The sequence below is a fragment of the Oxyura jamaicensis genome, chromosome 9 (genome assembly GCF_011077185.1).
Source record: "Oxyura jamaicensis isolate SHBP4307 breed ruddy duck chromosome 9, BPBGC_Ojam_1.0, whole genome shotgun sequence".
NCBI classification, from domain to species: Eukaryota; Metazoa; Chordata; class Aves; order Anseriformes; family Anatidae; genus Oxyura; species Oxyura jamaicensis.
This window is the reverse complement of record NC_048901.1, coordinates 7,376,427-7,404,085: the sequence shown is the minus strand read 5'-3', so window position 1 is coordinate 7,404,085 and position 27,659 is coordinate 7,376,427. Positions and strand designations below refer to the sequence as shown.

The 27,659-nt window shown below is 35.6% G+C and overlaps 1 long non-coding RNA gene across 4 annotated transcripts in view; it reads right to left on the bottom strand.

Annotated features, from left to right (window-relative positions):
• LOC118171390 overlaps window positions 1-27,659 on the bottom strand; it is a 126,295-nt gene that overhangs the window by 85,894 nt on the left and 12,742 nt on the right. For 2 of the 4 annotated variants that reach the window (XR_004753182.1, XR_004753180.1), the window contains exons 1-2: window positions 26,198-26,406; window positions 25,710-25,775 (exon numbers count right to left, since the gene is read on the bottom strand). The exons of 1 other annotated variant lie outside the window; for it this stretch is intronic. This is a non-coding gene — a long non-coding RNA (uncharacterized LOC118171390). Of the gene's footprint in view, window positions 1-25,709; window positions 25,776-26,197; window positions 26,407-27,659 lie in introns of those variants that run through there. One more of the 4 variants, XR_004753181.1, reaches the window with a different exon arrangement.

The following is a 27,659-nucleotide window of genomic DNA, read 5'->3' as shown; positions in this document are numbered from 1 at the left end:
ACTATTTTCAGCTCAGCTTTGTGTATAAGCTAAGAAAGTCCTAGCAGAAAGCACTATAACAAATGAATCTACAGATCTGCTCTCCATCTAGGAGACACTTAAACTCATGCTAGCTCCCACAGATCTAATGAAAGTCATAATTATGCACATTTTACCTTATACAATTTTTTAGTGAGGCAATCAATATTTATAACACTGCTAAATTAGTATTCAGATCAGACATGTAGGAATAAGGGAATGTTTTCACCATCTAATATCTGAAATGACCTAATACTTGCACTTCCAGTGCTCTCATAGGATTTCATTTAGGAAATTTAACATAAGCATAAAAGGATGTTTTTATCTGAATTTAGGCTTATATGCCTAAATGAATTTTCCGCAGAATTGCTTCTGCGATTAAAATCAAGTACATATATCATAACAGGCTGTTTACATGTTTAGTAAATTGTTGATATGTGTTTATCTGGGGGTGCCGATTGATGCTTGCCTGAACATGAGCCAGCAGTGTGCCCAGGTGGCCAAGAAGGCCAACGACATCCTGGCTTGTATCAGGAACAGTGCAGCCAGCAGGAACAGGGAGGTGATCTTCCCCCAGTACTCTGCTCCGGTGAGGCCACACCTCAAGTGCTGTGTTCAGTTTTGGGCCTCTCAGAACAAGGACATCGAGGCCCTGGAGTGTGTCCAGAGAAGAGCAGCCAGGCGTTGGAATGAGTTGGCAGGTGTGAGGAATGAGGGAAGGTGTGGCATCACCGTCACTGGGGGTGCTTAGGAGAGGTTGGACTTGGTACTTAGGGACATGGTTTAGTGTGTGACACTGGTAGTAGGGTGATGGCTGGACCAGATGATCTTGGAGGTCTTTCCCAACCATAATGATTCTAGGATTCTATTTTGCAAGGGAATTCTAGACTGCACAGTTACAACGCAGAGAAGACCAGAATGAGAAGTATGCTTATGCCCTTTTTTTTTTTTTGCTCAGTTTAGTGAACAAGAAGTTTAGCTGTACAGAATTTAGCTTGACAGGTATGCTTAAAAGCCTTTGAAATTATAAAATAATAATAATAAAAAACTGCTAAAAAGATATGTATTATTACTGAAAGTAACCTAAATGAAGGTGGAGTTTGATTAAAAGTACAGGCAACCATTTCAGTAGACACTTGAAGCAAGAAAACTCTCGTTATGTTTAGCATAAGTCAAACTAAAAAGACACTTTAAGTCTTTGAACCACTTATGGTCGTCTACATGGACAGAAAGGCTGGCTCCCAACAGTGCTGAGAAATGTAGTTCAGTAAGAACTAACGGTTGATGATCGTGTCTGGCTGAATCAAAGTTTATGATTGAAATCTAAGTAGCTTATTTTGAAAACAATCTTTATAAAAGGGTAAACTTTTAAGAGGGCTTTATAAGCAACAAAGTGTAACCTATCTGATTAGAGATAGCCACATGCCTGAAAATTTAAACTTTTGATGGTTTGTGGTATGGAAGGTATGGGATGACTATGTAGATGAAAAGAGTTTAAACCTCTCTCAAAATCCCACATTATCATACCCTGTGGGTGAGAGAAGATGACTCCTCATTTTCACCATATCCATGAAGGTGGGGGAGCTGAGGTGTACGCTGGCATTAAGTCAATAAGAAAGGATTACAATAGGATTGTTTTCTCACTTTAAAAGGACATTAAAAAATCTCACACCAAATACTGCTGGCAAGAAAAAGCAGATCCAGAAATGCATATGCTTCCTCTTTTCAAGCCAAGATGTAACAGCATATTTCCTGATACAGTCTCTACTCAGCACAAGTGTTAACATGGGATCTCTTTCAAAAAGGTTTCTGAGTCCAATAAACATGAAAGTGACAATTTACTTCATGCCAGCAGAAGAGTGCATTGTATATTCTCTTAAATGTAGTCATTGCATAAATTCTGGAGAACATCATAATGGAATTCTCTGTGCGCTGTTATGAAATGTGAGAATAGCAATAGTGGAGTGTTACTTTTTTGTTGTGCAGTGGTTAAGTGAATGCTTATAAAATAAAACCCTATGATTACTAGAATTACATGCCTGTTATGAGCTTGCAGTTTTTAAAAGGTTTCTTCCCTGAAGTTTGTGATAAACTATACCTCAGATGCCAGTTTAGGCATAAATATGAACAATTTTATTAAACTGTTTTCATTGTTCCCTCCCATTTTTTATTTTTTAATATTATTTTGGACTCATGGCCACATAGTAATGAAAGGTCTTAAAGTTCAGTTATATAATGTTTGTAACACTTCTGCTGTCATCAAAACTTTATTGTCACAGTTGCATACCTGTGCAGCTTTCATTGCTGGATTAGGGAGTGCTGTGTATCAATACCCTGAGATATATTTCTTGATCAGAAATTTAGATTTTTGTCTCATTGTCCTCCTCTTTGTTTTGCCATTTAAAACAAGCAAACCAAAAACAAAACCCCATCTTCCTCCTCAGAAAGAGAATACTTGGAAGCAAAACAAGCATAATCAGACATTTTTAGGTCACGATTCCTCTCAAACTAAATTAGACCTCTGAAACAGATGAACTACTCCCCTATTTCTCTCCATTGACTGTAAAGAAAACAGATGAATGCCTCAGACATCCACATCTTCTGCATTCAGACACAGTTTAGATGAATCCCACCTTGTGCAGACACTAACTACCTTTTTTTGGGATGGCTAATTTTGCAGTGAGGTGTATGTGGAACTTAGCAAGTGCTCCCAGGTCACAGAAAGGGGAGAGCAACCTGCAGTGTACATTTACACATTATAGTAGAAAAGTCCTTTGGGATTCTGAAAATCTTCCTGAGTATAGAACATCTGCCCTGGCTTAGGCAGAGGGCATGGGACTTCCAAATTGTGGTGAAGCCTGAGATTAGTTTAAATGTGCATCATTTGCTAAGAGGTACATGCAACTGCTCCCCATCCGTGAAGGACTTAGAATCAGATCCAGTTCTGCTGAAGTTTTTAGGAGTCTTTTCATTAATTGCCATGGTACTTTATAGGGACCATGATCAAAAACATCCAAGATATTTCAGAACTGTTTTTGTACTTTTTATGTACTAACACGTGCAAATAAAAAATCCATGAGCACGAGAGCTTTAAGTCCTTTAAAAACCCATGCCCTCTGCAGTCCTTCTAATCATATACAGGATAAACCATGTATATCGCAGGTTTAGAAATAAGACCCAAAGACCCACAACACAATTTAGAAGAAGGAAAAAAATCTAGAAAAGAAGGCTCCATAACCCCAGAACAGTATTTATGGCCTTTGCTTATCACAGAAGGTACTGCAGGTGCAATGATGCAGCCCAAAGCATTTTTGTGTAGCATGTTCCTATGAATGCATTTTAAAAATGCACATTCAAAACAAAACAAACAAACAACTTTTAAAAAGCCACTCTGATTCTGTTTCACAATAAAAATAATTTTCCAAACAGTGGGAAAAAAAGTACTCATGACCATTTTTATTGCTAATCGCTGTGTCCAGCTATTTGTCTTTACTGCCTTTTGTTTAAGATCTAGTTAACTGCATGTTTTACAAATGAGTGGGTGGATTGGATTCAAACAAGAATTTTTTTTAAATGTCTTGTCACAGGCCATGGGTGATTTTTTTTTTTTTTTTTTTTAAACCTGCATCTATTACTTTCCACTGGAAAGTCTTCACAGAAAGAGGAACTTCCTTATAATTAGAAAAGTTTCTGTTATTTACTCCTCATTATTTGATTCTACATGGCAAGAACAGGAGATTTTTGTTCCCTAAGTAAGCCAATCTGAGTTGTACATTCCAGATCATGAAGCAATTATGGCTAAGTTAAGAGGAAGTTAATAGCAATGTTATATTTGGTGCGTCTCCAAGCATGCTTTCACAGTTTTGATAGCTGACAGAGAGATGGTCATTTTATGCAAGAGAAAATCCACTTACCACTTAAGTTACTTTGCCAGATTTTTCACACTGTCTCCAGTAATAACCAAACTTATAAACCAATCCTATTACTGAACAATAAGTCTTTTCTTAAATAGAGATATTTATCATCTCCATCCTCCAGCAGAAAGCACATGACTATTGTACTGGTGCATATTAGACAATGTCTCAGAATATTTGACCATAAGTCTCATGGCAACTCTCAAGCAAAGCAGCGGGGGAGGCAATCTGCACTTGCCTGCTCCTTGTAGCCGGGCAGCCTGTATGCCAGCCAGCCACACGCTGGGACAGCTCAGGACCTGATGCTTCCAGGAGAATCTTTCCTCCAAGTCTGTTTATCAAATGCACCAACTTCAGTAAAATAAGGTGGATATTGCATTAGATACATAGTGGGATCAAGAAGCTTTGCTAGTTATGTATTTCTAATACCTGAAAGAGTTGTATGGCAACAGTCCAAGCACTGGTTCCAGAATAATTTGTATTAGGATGAAATCTCTTAGTGGAATGAATCATTACAGATGGTTGCCTTTGCTGCCTCTACTGATCCTCTTTCCCATGCACTCACTGACCTCTCTGACTTTCTGAACAAATCTAATAGTGGAGCTATCCAAAGATATCCTTGGAAAATTGCAATCTAGCGACACAAGAGGGATATGTTTCCAAATATTGCAAGACAGTTATCCCCAAGGATTGTTCCTATGGCAGGCCTGGCAAGTATGAAAACTGCAATAATCTTATTTTATGCTCAAAAAATATCCAAGAAGTGAAGGAAATGGTGTCAAAAAATATGGCCTAAAATATTAGAGGATGACAGAGCTAATCATAAGCTTTTAATCTGGTTAAAAACAAACAAACAAACAGAACAGATGAGAAGTAGCTCAGTGAAGTAGCTGAGGAGGGGAAAATGAAAAAACGGGGGGGAGGGGGGAGGGGAAATTGAAAAACATGCCTGGAAGAATTGTCAGTGTCTACCTCTATACAGACTCTTGGTAACAGATGTAAGTGTGACACACAAGATCTGGGAATTGCTCTCTCTCTACATACGCTAACTTTAGAAGAATTTAATTTTACCAGCTGGTATGTATACACTCAATACAAACCTGTTTTGCTTTTCTAAGTTTCTAAACTTGCTTTAAACACAAGATTTGCATAATCAATTCATGGGGAGGTGAATGGTATCTGAGGCACACGGCAGCTATGTCACTTCTCATGATGCCAGAGGGAATAAGTGGCCAACTATTCAAACCCACCAGCTATCCAAGTTATCACTTACAATGCAGAAGAAATAACTAGGATTATAATTTATTTTGATTTATTATGGAAAGATTTTTTCTTCAAAGTTACCACCAGTGAATTGCATGACTTCTAAAAACAAGAGCACAGAAGATGCCAAATAAGCTTGCAACAAAAATGTGCAACTTTGACAATGTGCACTGAAAAGTGACAGTCTATGATGTCTAATCTGATTTTTTCAAGCAACTTCAAAAAACAACCTTGCACTGACACACAACATTTGTCTCTGAGTTCCTGTCCCACGGAAAATCACACTGGAGCCAGGATTATTAAATTATTCCTAAAACTTATCAGAAAGGATTGATTTTTTTGAGTAAGCATATTTCTATAACTTGCTAGAACAGGAAGAGGATTAATCACTTTCGGGATCAAAATAAAGCTGAAGCTTTCCTAGCTTTGCTTTTCTAAGAAAATTGACCTGTGTTGGTTGGATGCTGTCTAGGATCTGTTGGACTTGCCCAATCAGCACTTAGCCATCCCAGGTATATACTGAACAGATATATCTCATTTTTTGTCCCCAAATTACCTCTGTTCAGAGCTGGTGTCCTCTCACCGTAACGAGGAAGTTATTAACAACAAGAAAATTTTGTACTACTATGAATACTGGAAGTACTATTTCCACTCAGCGGCAAGCAATGACTCTGAAAGCAACGACATTCAAAATGCTTCTACCACAAAAAGCATCCCAGGCACCCCAAAAAGCATCCCAAACACCCATTTCAGTGACAAGCTGACAAAAAAGTCTGCATTTGGATGCAGTACTCCCCTTGAATAGAGTTTGAATTGCTTAGTTGCAGTTCACAGACCTTACAGGTTATCTAACACTGAAGGTACTCAAGACACAAAAACCTTAGTTTAACTATACTGCAATGACATTTTAAATGATTATTCTTTGCAGTTTACTGTCAGTGACAATCTGCAATACTATAAATCTGCTCTAATCACCAGTGCATATTCAAACCTGAAGGTTCCTAGATCCATTCACAAACCGTGGTCGAGGAAAGCATCATGTAATGGATAGGTACATTTTACCTGAAGATATTTACACTCAAAAACTACAAGCAAAATTGCTTCTGGCCAAAATATTTTCTTTGACTTTAGTCATTGACATACTGTGCACTAGTTTTCTTATTTGGACATCAGAACATCTTTCTAAGACTCCTTTAGGCAAATCTATACAAAGTTCAGGTTTAATTTTCAGAGATCTATGCCCCTAATTTACAGTATCTGTCTCAAAATTTCAGTACTCCCAAACTTCACTTCCTTGTGATGGCTACGACAGACATTATCAGCTGCACATTGTCAGAAAGCCTTAGTATTAACAAAATTTCTTGCTAAGGTTTATTTATATGAGCACTGAAGTTCTGCTTTTATCAAATTATTATTATTTTTTTTTTTCTTTGCTAGTGATCACATGGTAATGTAAATCTATGTTCCATGGGACAGGTCAAATCTCTGGAGAAACTTCCCTTCAATACCTCAGCAATAAAATCAATATTTCACTTTCTGAATGGTTCTCAGTTTTGATGTGTAGGTAAGTACTACTCCCTGAAAATGGAGCCTTTAGGCAAAAGGAGATCAAACATCAAGGCATAAACGGATAAAAATCAGTATTTGTTTCAGGTAATATCAGCCCATGTTATCTTTGCAGAAAGGAATTCTCTGTATCGCAATATCATTCTCTTTCACAGAGAGGTGCTGCAGAACTCTTGGAGAAGTTCAAAGGCAGCTTTACAACAGTTTGCAACAGCTTCTTCCATTTAGCTCTTCCCTAGAGCCCCTTATGTGTTTAACTAAATTGCTTTGTATTTCTCCATCAGAAAATCCTAGACTGCTTTAAGACTCGAGAGGAAAAGTGTGCACCTATGATTTCTCAGATGACTTCCCAAAACATTGGTGATTTAAGGTAACAATTAAAAATATAAAAGAGCCACTGTTAATCTATTCTGCCCACAAAACATATGAGGATGAGTATTGGCCATAGGCAGAACAATGCAGTGTTTGAAGTACTGCACTTAAGAAAATTTGTCCGTACATACTTGAAAATTTGACAAGATGTTTTCCAAGATTCATCTCAGTGTGTCAGAGAAATGCTTTTCCCTTTCTAATCAAAGCTCCCAGGACTTTCCATTTCTTGCATGAAAGAATACCTCTGGCAAACACTTAACTTTAAGGACCCGACTTACTTACTTATTTCTAAGTTCAAAACTAAAACAGCTTTTTTTTCATGTGATTTTGTGTTCTTGGATGTTGGTCCATGTTTAAACAGGTACTTAGATTGAATCAGAGCTCTGGGTTTTGTCTTTATAGAGCTTTTCATAAATAAAAATAATAGAGGAGAAATTTAATGAAAAAGGGAAAGAAAAGATCACCGTGATGCCCCTAGTATGGGAAAACATAATGTTTGAAGAATATTTAGAATGATCTGTGTTTTTAGTAATTTGACATACACAGTTTGCTCTAGTAAGCTACCACTTAAATGGGAAAGCTTTGCTTCCTCTAAAAATCAGAAAACTGAAACTTCCTTGCAAAAGTTTATGAAAAATGGAAAGTGTTTTGACTTTGTTTCACAGGAAAAGAATTCATTGCATGAAGCTGTCAGTCACTAACATTGAGACACTCATTTTTCCTACCAAAAAAAAAAAAGCACAAATGGCTTTCATTATATTTAGCTACAGCTTTAAGAAAATTTAATCAACTTAAACTGTTTAGTCTTTTTCCCTGATGAAAATCATAAAGTCAAATTCACATTTAAACCTGTTTAAACTGAAGCTCCTGTCAGCACCTCTGTTTATATTAAATCTATAGGCATGAAATGCACTAAAACAAGAATAATGATATAATGTCTTAAGTGTACAATGTTAACGTAGGTCCCAGACAGAAAAGTGGGATGGACAGGCTGAACACTGTAAAGCAACTTTCAATGTGTTATATTTATAGCTGGCATCTTTTCTAAATAGTTGGTCTTGTACCTTCTGTGCATCCTGCTTATCCATCTGTCTCTGCTGGTCAATGTCTCTTCACTAACATCAGTATTACACCAGAAAATTGCTACCTCCAGAGTTTCAGAATGCTTGACCCACTGGATATCGAATTCTCCTAGGTACTACCTTTTAGGATCAACAGTAACAGTTACTGGGAATAGCACATCTGGGACATCCCATTCCCATCTACAACGTTCCTGTTGTGTGCTAACCCCCCAGAATAAGCTAACATCAATGCTTCTCCATCTTTTCAATAACAATGGTATCTGTAAAAAAATATAGGTCATCACAAAGGAAAAAAGCTGCTAGAAAAATACCGGAAATTGTGCATAACCGATATTAGATAAATATCAGTTTATTTTCATATGGATGTTTTATCTGATCAGAAATAAACTACCCAGGAGGTCTCAAAAACTCACCTTTAGACATTTTTTTTCTTTCCATATTTCATATTTTATTAAAACACCCTAAGATTAAAAAACAAAAACAAGAAAACAAACCAACCAAACCAACAAAAAACAAAGAAACAAAACCAAAATCACATCTCCCCAAACTCACGCTGTTAATATTAGGTCCCTTTTTCTGGGCTTTACAATGACTTCTTTCAGTTCTCAAGTCAGTGGCTCAAATCATACAGAAAGCAACAGACCTTTTGGATATGATGGGCCTGCCAAATGGGTTGTGGGATTAGTACAATTTCTCTTGGTGTATCTATAGCACAATGCTGCTCCTTGGTATTTGCTGAAAACTGCATTTATTTCATGTCATGCAACCAAAAGTACTATTTATACTTGAAAAATTAGGACGGTACCATGGAAATAAATTGGCCAGCTATTGCATTCCAAGGACTTCCAGCCTTCACAGTGGTTTCACAAAAAGGTTTTGGAGACACCAGCAACTCAGTCCTATATTCCCAGGCTATACCAGTACTTCCTGGAATATGTAGCACTGAATGCTACCAATGGTAAATATTTTATAAAGCCTGTGATGAATAAGATTGTAGATGATTTAAATCAGTAGAGGTTCTCTGAAATCACCTCAAGGAAATCAAAAGCAAAACTCTAGGCTACACTGGGATTGGGACTGTCCCATACAGATTATAATTGTGTAAATAGCTGATATCCCATACAAGCTAAGGGCTGCTGATATAGGACTCCAGAAAGAGTCAGATTAGATTTTTTCTCTCTTTTATATAGTGCAAGATTTTTTTTAGTTTTGATATTGCTTGGCATCCTTCATGGAGATCTTTTATTTAACAAAAAGCACTGGATTTTTTTTATTTTTTATTTTTTAAATAAATTATCTTTAGTTTGTACATCTTTTTAGTCATTTTCCAGTTAAATACTCTTGTAGGAATCACATTTGCTTCTTATGATTACCTGCTTATTATTGTTCTTAGGGTACCATTTCCTTATTACATACAGAGGTATATATAACAAGAAGGGTAAAATATCAGGATTAACAAGATAAAAGTTTGTTATTGTCCCCCGGTCAGTTTATGGGAGGGAACAAATCAGTTAATCTATTCCCTTTTCAAATTAGTCCGGCACTGCTCACCGTATTCGCAGTATTCTGATGACTAGAAGAGTTTGCATGTGTTTTATGCAGAGGATAAAATATATCGGATGCAGGTAAAAGGGCTTCTGTTCTGAAGTTGATAATATATAGGAACAATTCATAATATTATTTGTGGTATCTTGATTTTGTTTTCTTATTAGAAGATGGTTATTACACATGGATATTACACTCTTGCTAAGGACTTATACTTAAGTGACTATCTCCCATAAGTGACTTACCTCCCATAACACTGAAGTTAAAGGAATTCTTGTGAAAGTCTTATTATAGCTGAACAGGGCAACATATCACACGGCATTTCATGATTTCAAAAAAGACACTAAAGGCAGGTAGGAAAATTCATTTTATCATCAGAAAATTCTTGAATTTTGAGAAAAAATTGCCCATGTGAATTTAGGATAAAAATTGGGGTGTTTCTTTACAGATATTAAATAATTTTAATTGAATCATTAGCTACAACAGCAACTTAAAAATAAAAAGAATGGCAGTGGTTTAGAAAACACCAAAATAATCTTATTTATTTATTTATTTATTTATTTATTTATTTTTTAATTTGAAAAGCAAACCTACTTGCAATGGAAAAGATGTTCTATACTGATGTTTTTTTTTTTTTTTAATTTTAAAAAAAATCAAACTGTTTCGCCAATTCTGCATATCAAAATTACTTTCATGAAATCTATGGAAGGCTGCAAATTTTCTCTTTATTATTTTAGATGTGTGTAGGCAGATACACGTGCATGTTAGTGTGTTGATGCTAATTTTGGTCTGGTTCACCCAGATTTCAAACACATGAACATCTCCATGAATTAGAAGCAAAAATACTTTTTTTTTTTTTTATGAATAATACTCAGTAGCAATGTCTGAGGAACTGCGCAGTTTGCAATGAAGATTATAATGCTTTCATGTAAAACTCACCATGCTTAAACAGAAATTCTCCTGGCTTTACCTTTTGTTAAAACACTTCCTGTAAAGTCCTGGCTGAATCGCAAGTTAGAGTTCTGAGTCTACATAAACTGAGTGGTTAAAGAATAAGTATATTCAAATCCCGAAGAACGTTACCATTGCTGTTAAACCTATGTATGTATTTCTCTAAGCCTTTATGCTTTTTTACATATGAGTCATTACAATTGGAACTGACAAAAATCTCATTTTGCATTCTCTGCATAATTTCTGTTGGGGCTTGTTAACATCTTAAATGAGATAGAAGTAAAGCAGAATTAAATTACACATCAAACTAATGTATTAAAATACAACAAACCTAAATATACCAGGAACTTGCTAAAGGCGTTATTACTACTAGATTATGTCACTAACTTCACAGCTATCAAATCAGTCATCACACTCATTTAATTGATAGAGAGCATTATTACCCTGACAGTTTTCTGTGACAGTCTCTGTCACATGTATTATGTTTTTGTAATATTTTTAGTCTTTTTTCTCTAAGGAATTTTTGTATTTTTGCATTCATTTGAAGAACTGTATTTGTCTCCTAGTCCATGCTAGCTTCTCCTCTCTGTTGACAGCACATTTGCTGCAAAATTCTCATTTTATTACACAGCCCAGCGATCTGCCCACTAATGTGGTTACACCTTTTCCACTGGTAATTTTTGAGCATATTAAATTCCCTTCTCAATATCACCAGACGTGATTCTTCAGTCAACTATGCTTAAAATGCAGTGAACTACTATTTCCAAGTTCCTTCCCATTTTTCTTTTTCCTCCGCCCCTTAAAATATTAGATTATTACCACCTTTGTGGACCAGGCTCTCCACCAACATAAAAAGCAGCATAACTGCAGGGAAGCCACTGGAACATAAAAATGTTTATACTAATATTCCCACTTTTACAGTGCAATCTATGTGAGACCTTATCCCAGCAAAAACTAGTGGAAATAGAGGGAGAAAGATGAAGCAGAACCTTATAATACTGATTATTGTTGCAGATGTAGCAGAGCCTCCTCAAGTGATCTCACAAACTTGTAGGATACCAGCAAGTACAACGAAGGGTTTAAAAGACAGTAAAAATGTATAGTATTGACAAGCTGTTTTTTTGTTTGTTTTGTTTTTTCCTGTCTAAACTCACTGCCTATTTACAGAGGAATTAAATATTGCTAGCTCAAACAGCAAATCCTCCACATTCCGACACATCATTTGCTATACTATTCACAAGTCTGTTTTGTTCTCTCTTGCCTTCTGTAAACAGCAGGGGTAAAAAGATATTGAAGTGATCAAGCTTTCGGGAAGAGACAAGGAGGCGAGCCCATGCCACATCAGTGGGACCAAAATTCCAAAGAGGAAGATTGTGTCCCTTTTTTCTCTACATTATCAATTTCTAGCCCATCCCTTCTAGATTCACATGGGACTTTGGCCCAGGTTTTATGCTGTAAATCTGACCTGCCCCAGCTGCAATTCAGTTATCCACATCCAATTTTTTTATTCTTTTTCATCTTCTTTTTTTCTTTTCTTCTAACCATGTAATCTTCATCGCTTGCATTTTAATTGCTTGGAAATGCCAAGTTGTTTTGGTTCAGTCAAACCACAGAGGCGACATTTATCATAATCGTTACACTGTGAACCAGTTCAGTTCTCACCAAAACGAACTGTTATTCCCATCAGTGACACTGTGTTCTGAAAACAAGGCTACTGATTTGGCTAAGGAAAACAAAACAGCCTTTCCCACTCTGAGATAGCTACAAAACTCTCATCTCAACCATGAAAAAAATGGGAGGTGCCACAGAACCAAGGATGTTGTCGTTTCTGGAGGACCATTTACTGATACAGAGGGTAAATCATAGGGAAAGAAAGATGCTTCATTTTTTTTTTTTTTTTTCTGCACTCTTCATGGATCAAAAATTCAAATTACTTTTTTTCTTTTTTCTTTTCTTTTTTTTTTTTTTTAAAGAAAACATTAATTCTATGGGAATTATTATAAATTTCTTGTTAGGATTAATATGGCAACTCTTCAAAATCTGCTAATTTTTAGCATGGTACAAAGAGATCATTTCATGTGTAGGCCAGACTTATGAAGAATGTGAGAGCTACTGATTTTTTTTTGAGTAGGCAAAATAAATCAGTTCTCTGATCACACTGTATCACCTGTCTCCATTCAATGATGCTGTTAGCTATTAGCAGTTGGTCTTGCTTCTTGGACAGCACAGTCAAGGCAAAAGCAGGCTCACAGGTCTTCAGCTTACATAAAGTGGCCACAGCTAATGGATGAAATATCTGCACTGCTTCAATAAAGCTTGAAGAGCATACTCCAGTTTCTTCTCACCTCTAGAAAAAGGAAAACGCACCTGTGAAAGCAGACCTGCTCTAGATCAGTTGTGATCTGATTGAAGGGATGTAGATGAAAATCAAACAGTTTTGAAATTCCAGGACAACTTCATTTCCACAATATACAAAGACTTTGTCACTCAGCGATGAATCATACCCAGCTCTGAAAGGAAGGGTGGCTTCTGCTGAGCAGCAGTGAGCAATAGTTTAAGGACAACAGCCAAGGAATATTATAAGCAGCAACACTGGAAGGGGATTAGTAAGAGGTAGCATGTAATTATCCTCATTGGAACTCAGCCTAGAGTAGCATTTCAAACTGTTTTTTCCTTTTTCAAAAATAATTACTATGAAAACACTCAAACAATACTGTCAAAACAGATGTCAATATTCATTCAGAACATGTAAAAGCCTTTCATTATTAGAAAAGAATCTAACTCAGAACATTAGAAGCTAAGTTATAGAGTTTTTACATATCTGTTAGCAGGTCTTCAACCACAAAAAAATATAGGTAGTGCTCCAGATCCAGATGTCTAGGAAGAAGAGGCTAAAGCGAGATGGATCTTCAAGAGCCATTTTTAAAATCAGAATAATGTGGGTGTATCCTAAACATAGTCCTTTGGCACCAGTGATAGCTTGGCTGTGTCCTTTGTGACAACTGAGGGAGCAGTCATTGTGGCGTGGAGCCAGCTGTTGGGACTGAAAGGGCAGGAGGACCTTTCAGCGGCAGCACTGACTGACAGAGAAGGTGCACGACTGAGCCACTGCTATAGGTTTTAAAATCTCTGATTATGCAAACACCAGTTTTTTTAAAAAGTATAAACTATCATCAGTTATACTGGTATGGAAAAGGCCTAAAAACAAAAAAAAAGTCAAATTCAAAAATTTTCCTGTTTGATAGTCATAGCCTTGAATTCACAATCAGTCCAGTAAGCTGGGAAATGAAAGACTAAATAGGCACAAAAGAGGATTTTAAAAAGTTTATCACTGACTGTTACTTTCACAGAAACCACGGAGTCAGGAAAAATATATCCTAAAATGGAAACTAGCCTCCACTTACATCCGAATTGCTAAATACACCTAGAATGTCATCATATGACATCTGGGCTATATCCTTTAAACAGATAAATAGGGATGTTAATGATCACAAGGTCTAAGGAACATTGCATTATCCTGAAGAGCTTTATGATACTTAATAGAAAAAGATACTTTTCTTGAGATTCTTATTGTGGCTCTGAAAGTGTTGCTTTCTTTTATAGACTTCTTTGTAGCAGAAATTTTCCCTTAAATATAATTTCACTCAAAGGTCGAGTCCACTCTAACAATGCATTCTGCTTTTTAGCATATATTCATTACCTTTGCACATAAAGTAGCTGAATTCATTAAGAGCTACTGAATTTAAAAGAACTGTGAAAAATGAAAAATTTTACTTATGAACAGAAATCTGAGAAAAGCCTAGTGGCAGCACATGGGAATTTGCTACCACTGTAGAAAATAGGGAGTGCTAGAAAAACTGTATGGTGGGTAAGAACATAGTTTAAGGGGACATAATAATGGACATAATAATTTTAAGGGGACTTAATAACTTAGAATGGAGAAGCATTAAGATGGAGCAAAGTTACTACTGAAGTCCTTTAAGGATCACTGTCAGAACTGATTTCAGTAGTTTTATTAATTCCTTAGCTCAAAAGGTGCCGATGAAATCTGACTTTCACTGATGCAAGAAATAGGTTATTACACAAGTATTGTGTGGCTATACTAGAAATAAAAATAAAAGTTATGATTATCATGCAGAGACTTTCTGCTATGAATTGGGAGATCAGCAATAGAAAATGATGGAAGTAAGAGGGTAAGATAAAAAAAAAACAGTAGCAGTCCAGTGGGCTACAGTATAACGCAGTCACCTGAGTGATTTTACTGCAATGTATCAGGAGACTACTCTAGAGAAGGTACGTCAATGTTATCAGACATATCCTTGGGAAGACTGTATCTGGAATACAGTGGGCAGCTGCAGTTATCTGTAAGAAAGAAAGATGATTTCCATCTGAAAGAAATCTAGAAGAAGGTGGAACAATCAACAGAAGGCAAGCCTATTTTCAAAAGGAAGCTAAGAAGAAGGTAAAAGGAATATTATGGACTTCATAAGAAGCTTAGAAAGCTGACAGTATAAAGCACTTATTTAAATCACAAGACAATCCCAGTTCAAGAATATCTGCATATAAATAGCTGTGAATATGTTTCAGATGATAGTAGGTTTCTAAAGAAGTAACAGAGAAAGGAACAAAACAAATTACATTTAAGACAGAGCAAAGCAGGGCTGATTTATGACAGATTGAAAGACTTGTCATACAAGATGACTGGACTCTGTAACTCTGGAGGTGCCTTCTAGCACCACAGCAGGATTGTATTATTTACTGAGCATGTCCAAGTGCTTAATTTCAGTGAAGAAACTGGATGAATAACAAGCACAGAAGAATTACAGCAACCATCTGAGCAAAAAATTTACCCTGTGATTGCTCATTTTTCTAATCAGAATATCAGATTTTTTCTCTAAAGAATAAAAAGCAGAGAGATTTATATTTAGAGAAGAAAAAGTATTGAGAACAATAGAACAACCAAAATTCTGATTCCAGCTGCCTCAGCTGGACCAAGCAATGAATTTATTAGGCTCCATATAAGACATTTTAAACTTAACTACCTATTTGAATCAAGTCCAAAATATGCCCCCCACATTTTAAGCTGAACAAATTAAGATGGTAGGTTAAAACTAGAATGCTCTGTTTTCCTTTACTGTAACATACAGACAGAACAAAATAAAGCAGAAGTATTTACCAACCAGAAGGACAGGGGCAAGGAACGTCTGTGTACAGACTGCCTCCAGTCAATAGGTGGTTGTGAACGATCTTGTATAAGCAGCTTCATTGACCTGAAGGGGAAGTAAGACTTAGACAATCAAATTCTTAATTTTTTAAAATTTCTACTTTCAGTTACAGTGCTTGCAAGAAAGATATTAGAACTCAGGCTTTGGTATTAATTATATTAGGAATACAAATTATACAGGAGAAAACCAATATCGTCTACTGAAACTACCGTTTTATATTTGACATACAAAGGTAATGTATGACACATGTACCTAAGCAAACACTATTAATTGTGGAGTACTTCAAAAGAATAAATATATGAGAAATACAGAGGATATCAGAAAGAACAGAAAAAATCGCAGCAATACAGAATATGTCACAGAATTCTGTACCAAAAATGAACATGAAAAGTGAAACACACTTTTTACAAGGTGCTGCACTAGAAAAGAGTAGTAACTGCATGTGAATGCAGTTGTCTGTTGGATCATCATGTAGTAAAATGAAATTGAAGATACCCACCCTAACAATCTGTTACAGCCTGCAACAACAACTCTGACATAAAATTCAGCTTGCGCTTAAAGGAATAAACAGATAAAATAAGTTCAAGCAAAGAAAGGAGATTTATCCTTTCCGTAGAATGAAGAGATTTGGTTCCATGTTGGTTATTTGGGTAGAGCTGTGATGTATGTTATATATTTAAGTGTTCAGTTAGAACAGCTAAATTCCAAATTAGTGTTGCAGGATTCAGAATGAATCTGCATTAGTTATTGTGACTGGATTTATTCTGCTCAGATCTAAACTTGCAAATTCAGTAGGTTTCCTCCTATTTATTATCATGCGTATCTCATTTCTTCACGATAAGTGAGGCTTGGAACAGATGTGAGACCTGGAGAGAATTGTTCCAGGCCACCACCAAAATGAATTCTCTTAGAGAAAAATCAAGCAAAGCAGAGTCTGGGGTAGGATCAGAGCTATACTTGAATTGTGTTTGTTCTGACAAGAGCAGTCTAAAAGAATGAAGAGTGGCTACACAATGTGCCTGAAAGAAGGAGTGATTACATTTTTTGAGTGTTATGCTGTCTTTACATCAGAAACACAGTTCCAAATGTGCTTCTGCTTTTAGTAAAGAGCTCAGTAAAGTTTGGCATCTACCTACAGCCTGTTCTGAAATATAAAAATAACCTAGCTTTGTATAGTTTGTATTTTAAGCAATAAGAATAAATTGTTTTTAATTTTAGAGTTTTTTATTAAAATGTATTTTTCCAAATCCAAGATTCATGATGTATATATTTAAAATTGTTAATTGCTAGGATTAATTGTTCTGAAAAAGATGAGGACCAATGTTGTGATTTAGGCATTAGATTGTAACTAAGATTGAGACCTAGGTTCTTCCTGTTGGAGTTGTTTCAGACAAGCCATTTAACTATCTGTGCTTCAGTTATCCATCTAGAATTAGGATAACAGTCCTCTAGTTCAGAGAGATGTTAGGAAACATAATTTAGTGCTAATTATAAAGTGCCTCAATCTAATCTGTGAAGAACTGACATAATTACTTTCCAAACAGGTGATCATTTTAAAGAAGTATCTAAAGGGAAAACGAACACATTTTCAAGATTACAACTCCAGATTTGGTTGTCTCCATGCATACTTCGTACCACAAAATTTTCCCATAAATCATAAAAGCACAGTAACATTTGACAGTGATCACTGCCCGTTTCAGTTTGTGAGCTGATAGCAATGCATACCTACATTACAAACAGGAGGACTTTTCTGAGCAGCTAGTGTCCTCTAAGAGTTTAATGAGTTTAGTGTCCTCTCAGAGTTTAGTGTAGTTTTTATGAACACTACAAAGGGTTTTTCATGCTCTTTTCAAGGAGGAAAAAAAAAAAAAAAAAAAAAAAAAAAAGGCAGTTCTGATAGTATCTACTCCTATCTGACTTTTTATTCATTCCAAATTTTCTCTTCTACATTTTTTTTTTCTTGGCAAACACAGAGAATTCTAGTGGGGTATAGCAGTACATCTTGACCAAATATTCTGAAGTTAAAATAGTCTTCTTTTAGTTGTATTAAATTAAAAAAAAAAAAAAAAAGGCATTAAAAAGGCATTTCTGTTATCCTGAAATTTTCTACACTCTTGAAAGTTTTTCTATGCCATTGATAGTAAATTATACATAATAGAATTAGGGAGAAAAAAAGGAGATGTTGGCCTTTTTTTTAAGGAAATAAACAATAAAGTAAACATCAATCACAGCAAGAAGGCAGCAAAATTTCTTGTAAACATTACCAGTTTCTATGAGTTTTTAAAAAAATTAGTGCTTTCTTCACTTATAAGTAATCATATGAAAAGGCCATTTCTGTGGTGGTTATCAGCAGTAAACCCGCTTGAGGGCTGGCATACAGAAAGCCATCTATAAAGGGACAGTTCCAATGTTAGGTCAAATCTGCACCAAGGGAAATTTCTTGCCACTGGAACTTCCCAGCATAAATTTGGCTGTATAATTCTGAGTCTTTCCTGCATAAGTTCTTCCAAAGAGGACTAAATTAAAGAGCTGTATGCATATATTAGTCAACCCTTGGAAAGCTGTCTTGATTTTTAAAAGCTGAAAACAGAGAAACAACCTGTACCAATAATGTTGTATTGATCCAACAACAGTTAATTTTAACTTCAGATAAATGAAGACTAAAATTACCAACCTTTCAATGCCTGTCTTTTCCCATGCTGCCTGCTTTCCTCTATATAACTGAACCAGAATGGGGCACCTCGTCCCACGGGTGAGAGGTGTGCATGTGTAGTTGGAGGCCCCAGGGGGAGGTGGGCAGGGACTTCAATACCTACCAGTGCTCTCAGCACCCTGACAGGAAGGAATTGTGAACTACGTGGAATCATCTTGTTTATAGTCATGTATCATGAACAAGCTGAGATTTAAGATATTTTGAAAGGGAATAGCTTGATCCAGATATTTTGAAAGGGAATACATGATCCAGAAAATTACTAATTTGAATTCTTGAAGCTAAAGATGTGCAGGAACCCCCTGACTTTAATGAAAAAAGTGCATAGCCTAGTTCTTGGTTGGGTCAAAATGGTTAGCTCCATGCAGGTTAAAACCTTGAAAGATTACTTTTTGTATAAAGCTGCATCTAGCAGTGGATGTTCTTTAATTCTTTGTTTGCATTAAAGCAATCCTAAACTAGATTTAGATTAGAAGGTATAGTCTAATCACCTAAGCGTATGTTTTATTTTATACAAAAGTAACGTTTAGATCACAACCATTTCTTCTCAATTCTATTCCAAAGGCAAGTTTATCTCCACATATCCAAGTGATAGTGTTCGTTTAGCATGTAGAAATACCCCTATTAAACTTAACCCTGCACTACTCTGAAAAAAGGCAAATTACTCTAATATGTACTTGAGGAACAATTATAGCAAAACACTAAACAGCATTATTTATAAGTGTGTCAGTGAATATATTTGCATATATTCTTAAATTGTGTCCCCAGAAATACCTGAAAACTTCCTAAAATTCTCCCTGACTATTAAATATATATATATATATATATATATATATATATATATATAAAAAATTCAATAACCATTCCCCCAACCCCCTTGCCCCAATTAAAACACTAAGCAACAGCCTTAATTTCTTTTACATCAATTCATCAGCACAATTCAGCTATTCTGGTAAATCTTAATTTGCTAGTTTACAGCCTTGCAATTTTCAAATCAGGAACAGCTGGAAGTAACAAGTAGGCTTGAAACATGGGCACAATTCCTTTGTTTATCACTTTGCAGATGCAACATGCAAATGAGACAAAGAAAATCAATATATAGTATGAATAAGAGCTAATATTATTTATGTTCTTTTGGGTCTTTGACTTACTAGAGGATAGTAACTGTAAGAAGTAAGTACAATGCTTGTTGATAAAACCTTATAATTTTTTTAATAGAAAACTTTTTTCTTTCTATAAAATATATAAAGAAGAGGTCTTATTCTATTAAAATCGACATGAAATTTTTATATCATAGTTCTCTTATACTGGTGACTTTTATTCTTTTCATTTAAAACTATCAGATTTTCCATTTAGTGAAAGAAAGATTTACGTAGTATTGATGGGAAAAATCCTGAGCAGTAGAGTATCATAAACCCGGATAAATGGTCTACCCAGTGGTGTTATTTTTATGCTGCAGTTCTACTTCTGTCTCTCTCATGTTCTTGCTCTACAGATAATAACCTATTCATGCAAGTTTCTGTATCAGCAGCTACTACTTGTGAAGAACTTTTACTTTTGTATCAGAACACCAAATAATACAGTCTTAATGCTTTTTTTTTTTTTTCTTTTGCTGTAGTATGGCTTGATATATCTACACTAGGTTTCATAACACATTAAAAAAACCTTTCAAAAAACAGGGAATTACCAGATGATCTAAAATCATTCTCAAGAGAGCCTATTAAGATCTCTGACCATCAAAATTACTAGTAAAATAGATCATAAAGAATCCTGAAGCTGATCACTTCTTTTTACCTTGCATTGAAAAAGAAGAACTGTATAGCTGCAATTTAAAGGCCTAGGACAGGGAATAAAAAAAACAACAATAAAAAATTGTAACCAGCTGAAACTACAAGGGAAGCTAACATTGGCAAGTTATATTTAACCAAGATGGACACTAGGTTTAACACCCTTATGCTTCAAAAAAAATATATAAAAAATGCCAGGGGCTATATAGTGACTATAAGAAGTTACTAACTTCTCTACCTTTTTCTAGTACCAAGTTTATTCTCAATGAAGCTTGTTGCAGACTGTCTTCCGAACTCCGCCAGGACACAGGATGGAGTACGTACACTCTATCCAGTCTGTGAATGTTAAAGCCTTTGATTTTGCTTAATCAAAACATGATGTTTTCCTTCTTAATCCCATTTACCTGTTGCTAAGATAAGTACAACTACACATAGTGAAAATAGAAAGTTTGATCTAATAAAACAGAGACAAATCAGTTCCTAAATATTGGAACTTTAGGGAATCTGATGGAATGTTGCAGGGAGTAAAAGTTAGGCATGAATTCACTCTTCCCAGTTATCTACAACTGACCATTTTCAGTACATTTGGTTCTGCAGTTGGCTCCTCTGCAGCCACAGAGATAGCAGTTAATTGCTTTAGTTGATTAGAATTCACAGCTGTGTCTGCAGTGAGAAGGCTACTTCTGAAATTAACTGAAGCTATCAATCAACACAATAATTTGCTAGAATGAAAAGCAACTGGTCAGCTGTCCACTTATCAAGAAAAACAGCAAAATTTCTCTGGGAAAACTCCTTCTAACATTCAGTAGGACAATCATGTGCTTCCCTCCAGCCTTAAACATCAACACAAACCCTAGCCTACAGTGTTTTAACTGTTCTCAACACTTCTGCCAGATTTCTTTTCCGTGCACTGCCATGTCTGCTGCAGTAGTCTTCGCAGCTTCCTTAATGTATTTGATCAGGAAGCATCAACCACATACAAGCCATATGGGCATATATTTCACCATGTGAAACTTTATGATCCACTTTCTGAATGTCTTTGCCTAATACTCCTATAATGGTATCCACACCATTGTGCTATATGGTGATTAAGTAAACTTTCTTAATAAGACTTTGCTAAAATGTCTGTCAGTAACTGGTACGATAGTTCAAATAGGAAAGCAAGTGTGAAGACTTACCTGCTCTGAGTATTTTTGAAACAAACAAAACACTGTACTACTCATTTGTTGCACTCACTGCAACTCATAATATACTCTGATAGCTTTTGATATCTTCTATCAGACAGCGTACTTAGTCCTTGAAAGGTGAAATTAATGTAAGAAGAAATGTGAGCTATGCTATTATAACAAGCCTTGAGTCTGCATAGTAGAAAGACTCCCTCAGACTGATTCACATCCTTCAATTATATTATGATCAACCTCGTCTAACTTACCACCGGAATTTTACATTTGCTAGTTCTGAAATTAGCTTGTAAATAGACAGTAGGCTTTACTCCTATTGCCATCACTGCTAGTCTCATCTACCCCTCAACTTGAAGGGGACAGAAAAAAATAGTAGAACTCTTCTGTAACTTTGCAAATACTACTGTAATGCAACCTTACCTTTGTAATAAGAAATACAATAAAACATTTGTTATGCTTGTGCTTCTGTAACTTGTCTGAAAACCAAACTTACCTGTCACAGCAATTGTTCTCTAGACTATGCCCAGCATGTAAGTATATAACTTTTTTCTTTGTATTGCCTCTACTTCTCTGGTTCTCTACGCAGTCTTAATGTAGTTACCTTCAAAACAATACTGGGAAGTAGAGAAATGTGATTGTGTCCACTTTCAAAACATCTTTCTGTATCTTTGTTTGAAGAGAGCTGAGGAAAAGTGGACTGATTCAGCCTACTTTTTCCCAATACCTAACCCTAGGTTAGCTTTAACAGCTGAAAGCCTTGTGACTTCAGCAATGCATGCACAACTAAACATGCCGAAACATGCCTGCACCACATGCCTGAGATTCAAAAAATGGTGTGTTGTGTCAAATAGTAGAGATGCAGGAGCATGCACTTCAGGGGAAGCTAGCAACCCATATATAGCACCTGCAAGCTTGTGCACTAAGATCTTTGGAAAGTGATGCTTGAAGCAAGTTTTCTCTGACAAAATCCTGAAGTGTTTTTTTTTTTTTTTTTTTTTTTTTTTTCCTATACTGTGTCTCACTGTGATAACCAAAGTTAGTTTTTATATTGCTTATTCACTTTGAATATATCCAGGATTTTACCCAGGAAAAAGTGCTGATACTCAAGCATCTTATAAGGACTGAGTTGTGCAGTTCAGAAATGTGAAAAATTTCTCCATTCCTAACTGCATAAATAGAGAGCTCAAGTTTTTGTAGAACTAGATGGAGAGGAAGGCATCACAAATAGTATATAACCATGCATTTAAAAAAAAAAAAAAAAAAAGGTAGACTCAGAGTACTGGCTTGTCTTTGAATGTGTATGGTTAATGTTTAGATAGACTGATGTTTATATTTACTAACCTGTCATTAATAAACTACGACCACAAGATCAGCATAAAATTATATCCTGATGACTGAGTTAAACTGCCTTAAATATGTAATTTTGCTTTGACTACTTAAATGGGTTAGGGAATCCCAGAATTCTATTATGTCAGAGCAGGTGTTTGTCTAATGACATGTAGTGACATTCTAATGTCTATTTGTCAATTTCAGACAAAATTGCTACAACATAGAAAGAAACAAAGTTTTAATTGCAGCACAGTGTGTTACCTAACTCTCAAGAGTTAGGTGTATTACCTAACTCTTCAATGGAAATTCAGCTATAATTTAATCTTCAAGAGTGTTATTGCCCCTAGATTATTGGGTGGGGAAGAGATTTTGTTAACCTCAATTAGAAAAGAAGAAAGTTAATCCAGGAATGAGTACATAAAACTGCCACATGTTTTTATGTAAATATCAGACATTTTCACATTCTAGTAATATTTTATAAACCAGTCCTTAATGTTATACAGTGCTTCCTGTCCACACAAATTAATATTTAACAAAAAATACTCACCATGACATTGCATGAGTTACCATTATCAATTAAGAATGAAGGATCAGTCACTAGATCAATTTGCTCCAGCAACTGCAAAGTTTGATGTGTTAGAAACTGTTTTTCTACAGCAGTGACCTTTCTTCAAGGGTTTCACAATGGAATTTAGAGTACACAAAAAAGACACTATCAAATTGCTTCTAAATGCTGAAATTCTTATGGTTAGAGAGAACAGGGAAAAATGGACATAAAATTTACTTTCTAATGAGAGATTAACACAGTACTTTCAACATCTGGGTAGTGGGACATTTTATGGTCATAAATTTGATGTTAACAGCTGATATTTTTTCTTACAGCAATAAATCTGAATTAAATGGGTTTAAAGCGTAAAAACTCAACTTTGGTTATGAAGAAGCAGAACTATTCCAAGGGAAAACATCAGCTCGGTCTACTTTAGATTAATATTCATAAGTTTCAAAAAAAAAAGTCCATTACTTCTTTTGAACCAAGTGAATAATTGTTATGAAATACAAAGTTATTTTAAATTTTAGCTTTTAAAATTGGCTTTTCCTGTGTCTTCCCTGCCACAGGACAAAAATTTTTGATGCTGCTCTTCTTCTGAAACATTTGCACTGTTCAATTTAGCAGACTGAGAATAACTTCATTCTAGGCAAATACTACAATTAGACAACTGTATTTATATAAGACTGCATATTTAGGTTGAATATACAAGTTAATTGTCTTAAAATACTTTTAAAGAGCTAAGAGAACCAAAAGAAATAAATGTGATCTTTATGAGGCCTACTGTAGGAACGGTAAACTGTTTTTGATGTTATTGCAAACTGTATGCTGTATGCTTCATTATTACTTCTCAAGTTAACATATTCACAAGAAGCTAACTGACAAGAGAGGGGAAAACTTGACAACTGTGGGCTGTCAGGTTAGAAATGACTCCAGAAAACGTCTTGCTATGAACTCCATACGATCAGATAGCCTACCATGCTTATCATGTGCTTTGCTGCTGTATTGACACAAATTTTATTCCTTGGTATTTTTTTTTCCAGAACCAGAGCTTTGAAGTAAATCATTTTAAAAGATAAAAGATTGAAAGAAAACCTTACTATTGTTGCCTCATACATCTAGATGCTCATCAGGTTGAAAGCATTTGTCTAGGTTTTTAAGTCTCATGGATCTGATTCGCGTTCACTTTATCCTTCTGTCCCTTCACTAATTAAAGAGTTTAAAAATGCTTTTTGTGAGCTATGATCCAGCATCTCTGAGTGCAGTACAACTATGCTTCCTGTATGGGTACTGACCCATAACTGTGAACAGATGTGCTTCTTCGACACAGACGGAGGTTACAGATGTTCTGCTGCCAGAAAAAATGCTGTTATTTCAGTGAAGCAAGAGGAACTTAGAGCACCTTGACCCATCTAAGGAACACCTTACCCTTTGCTTTACTGTTCTGCCAGGTTTTTCTTCTTCTCATATAATGTCGTTGATGAAGCTTTAATGTGTGGGAGACAAGGCTATTGCTTTTTATCAAGCCCTTTGAAATGTCCAAAAGCTTTGCCAGAACTGGGAAGCGCAAGTTTTATTGAACTGACTCTGCAATGAACTCTCTACATCACGGTATTTTTACCGCCCCCCCCCCCCCCCCCAGTTGGTTTTATAATAAAGCAGCAGCTGACTCAGCAGATATGCCCTGTTCTTTCCATTATCATTTTAATAAGTTTAGAGAAAGGGGATGCTGTATAAAGTAGTTTCTCCTTTAGTAAACAAGCATGGTGGATTCAGGGGGAAGAATATCTTCCAAAAAAGCTTTTTAGTATCTTTGTTACCTTGCTTCTCATCTGATTTCTCACTCATACTGAGATACTAATGACAGCATGAAGGGGCACAAAAAGAGATTTGAGGGCTGATCCTTCCCATTAAGGGATAGTCTTTTGGAAATTACTTATGCTGCTGTCATGGCTGGGTGTGCTCCCTGTGAACACTGATTTCTAAGTGAGCACAAATGCTGAACTCCAATTCTACATCAAGAACGTTCCAGGAAGACTTTTATAAGAAGGGCTCAGTCAGCTAGAAGCAACAATCCTTGCCAAAATAAAACATCCACTGGAATGAAACTAAAAATGCCTTTTGTGATTCCAAAGCATCTAGTCAAACAACAGTAGGATTTTTGTTTTTTTTTGTTTGTTTTAAGCCACAAAGAGGAAGAAAAACAGAGTACTTCTTACCTATTTCAAATAAATGTAAGGGCTCCTGCTTCTATATCTCTCTATCAAGACGTTAGGCCAAAATTTCTGCAAACAAAGCAGTCATCTGTTGTCTGTCTGAAGTATTTTGGGATACAGCTGGTAAACTGAGCAGTTCTTCATTTACTTACTAAAAAGTAACTCTTGCATTACTTCTGAAAGGGGATTTTACATTCATCTTTCCTTACCTTCTGGGAAAACAATTTAGTTAACTCCTTTCACAAAGTAGCACAATAAAAATTCTCTAGAAAGAAAGTGATTTATTTTCCTTTTCAACAAATCCTACATTCATGATTATCAACCTACATTAAAGTACCAAACATGTGGCTTAATGGTAAATGCTAGGACTAAAAACTTAGCTTTACACATTGTTATTAGGCAAAATAAAGAAAAATGATCAGCAATTAAAGGACTTGCCCACATATTAGCATTTAATTAGGATATATTCATTTGAGGAAAAGAGATCCTACCTGCCAGCTTCAGGTGATTGCTTTACAGAGATCACAGAACTGAGTGTATTTTTTTCTGGGGAGGTGGTGGGGGATGTGGAATTAGTGTGATTCCATACAGTTTATGCTGTTAAGTACTTGAAGAATCCTTAACTGTAAGGGCTGCTGACATAAGAACAAATCCACAAACTAGTAAACTCGACCAATAGGTAGACTATCGGGCTTTTTGATAAAACACTGCAGCTGCACTGCCTCAAATCCTGCCTCTCTCCTTGCTGCCAAATATATTCATCAGCTCAGTGATTGCACCCATCTGCAGAAGACAGAAACTTTACCTAGGATCCTTACCTTCACATAGGAAAAGTATGTCTTGTCAAAGTGGAATGGCCTTTTTAGAGGTGATTTTCCAGCCCCCTGCTCTATTTGTAAAGCAGATACAAGTCTGGTTTTATAGCTCCTCAGGAGATCACCCGCTACAGCTTATGAACTAATTTATTTTTATTGCAGAAACTTATTATCAGGCCAGCTCCATCATGCCCAGCAGAACTGTCTCTGCAAATCAGGGAGGTTTGCAGAGTATGAAAAACAAGAGTATAAATGAATCTGTGAAATAGGCATCCAAATGACTGAATGCACTAGAAGGACAATGGTTGTGACTATGTATGCTAGTTACATGGTGCAGTAATTTTGGAAGTGACTATTATACCACTTATTTAAGCTGTACATCCCTCACTGCACATGTAAAAGCAAACCCCTTTGCCTGTGTTAAACCTTGCTGTCTTAATTGTTACTAATTTGATATGCATTTTTAATGCTTTATGTGTATACCTCCACACACCTATCCAAAATAAATAATATTTGAGTTTCCTTTTGCAAAGTGTGTATGGCTACATGATGTTTATATTTCTATCCTTATTCCTGAAAAGCATCTTAGTCAAGTTTCATTTAGGAAATTAAATTGAAATGTAAAAAATTATTTGCATCTCTGCTTTATCAATTTGGGAAGAAATTAAAAAGATAAAAACTAACTACTGTCATGAAGAAAGAAATTGTGCCTGTGTAACTCTCCAGATGTCCCCAGCTGTCATCAGGGATATATCCAATTCTGTAATCAGTAAAAATGTCTCACAGAACTAAACGGCTTTCTTGACTACAGATCTATGAGGTTTTTTTTTGATTATGTCTTTGAACTCAGATAGTCCAAGTACATAACAGCTGCTCTTCACAAAGAAATCAGACTTACTAAAAACAACAGAAGGAAAAGACCTAGTGGTTTATGGTAGCACCACTTTTGCATGCATTTTCATTAACCAGACAGAGCCATTGTAAAAAACTAGATTAAATGTGGAATACTTAATGTGAAAGATGTAAAATTCTAATGTAGGCTGTTTTATATGATATTTAACTTGTTTTAATAGTAATCAAAATAATATTAAATGCTAATCATATCACTATAGACATTACTTTTGATTTATAAAACACA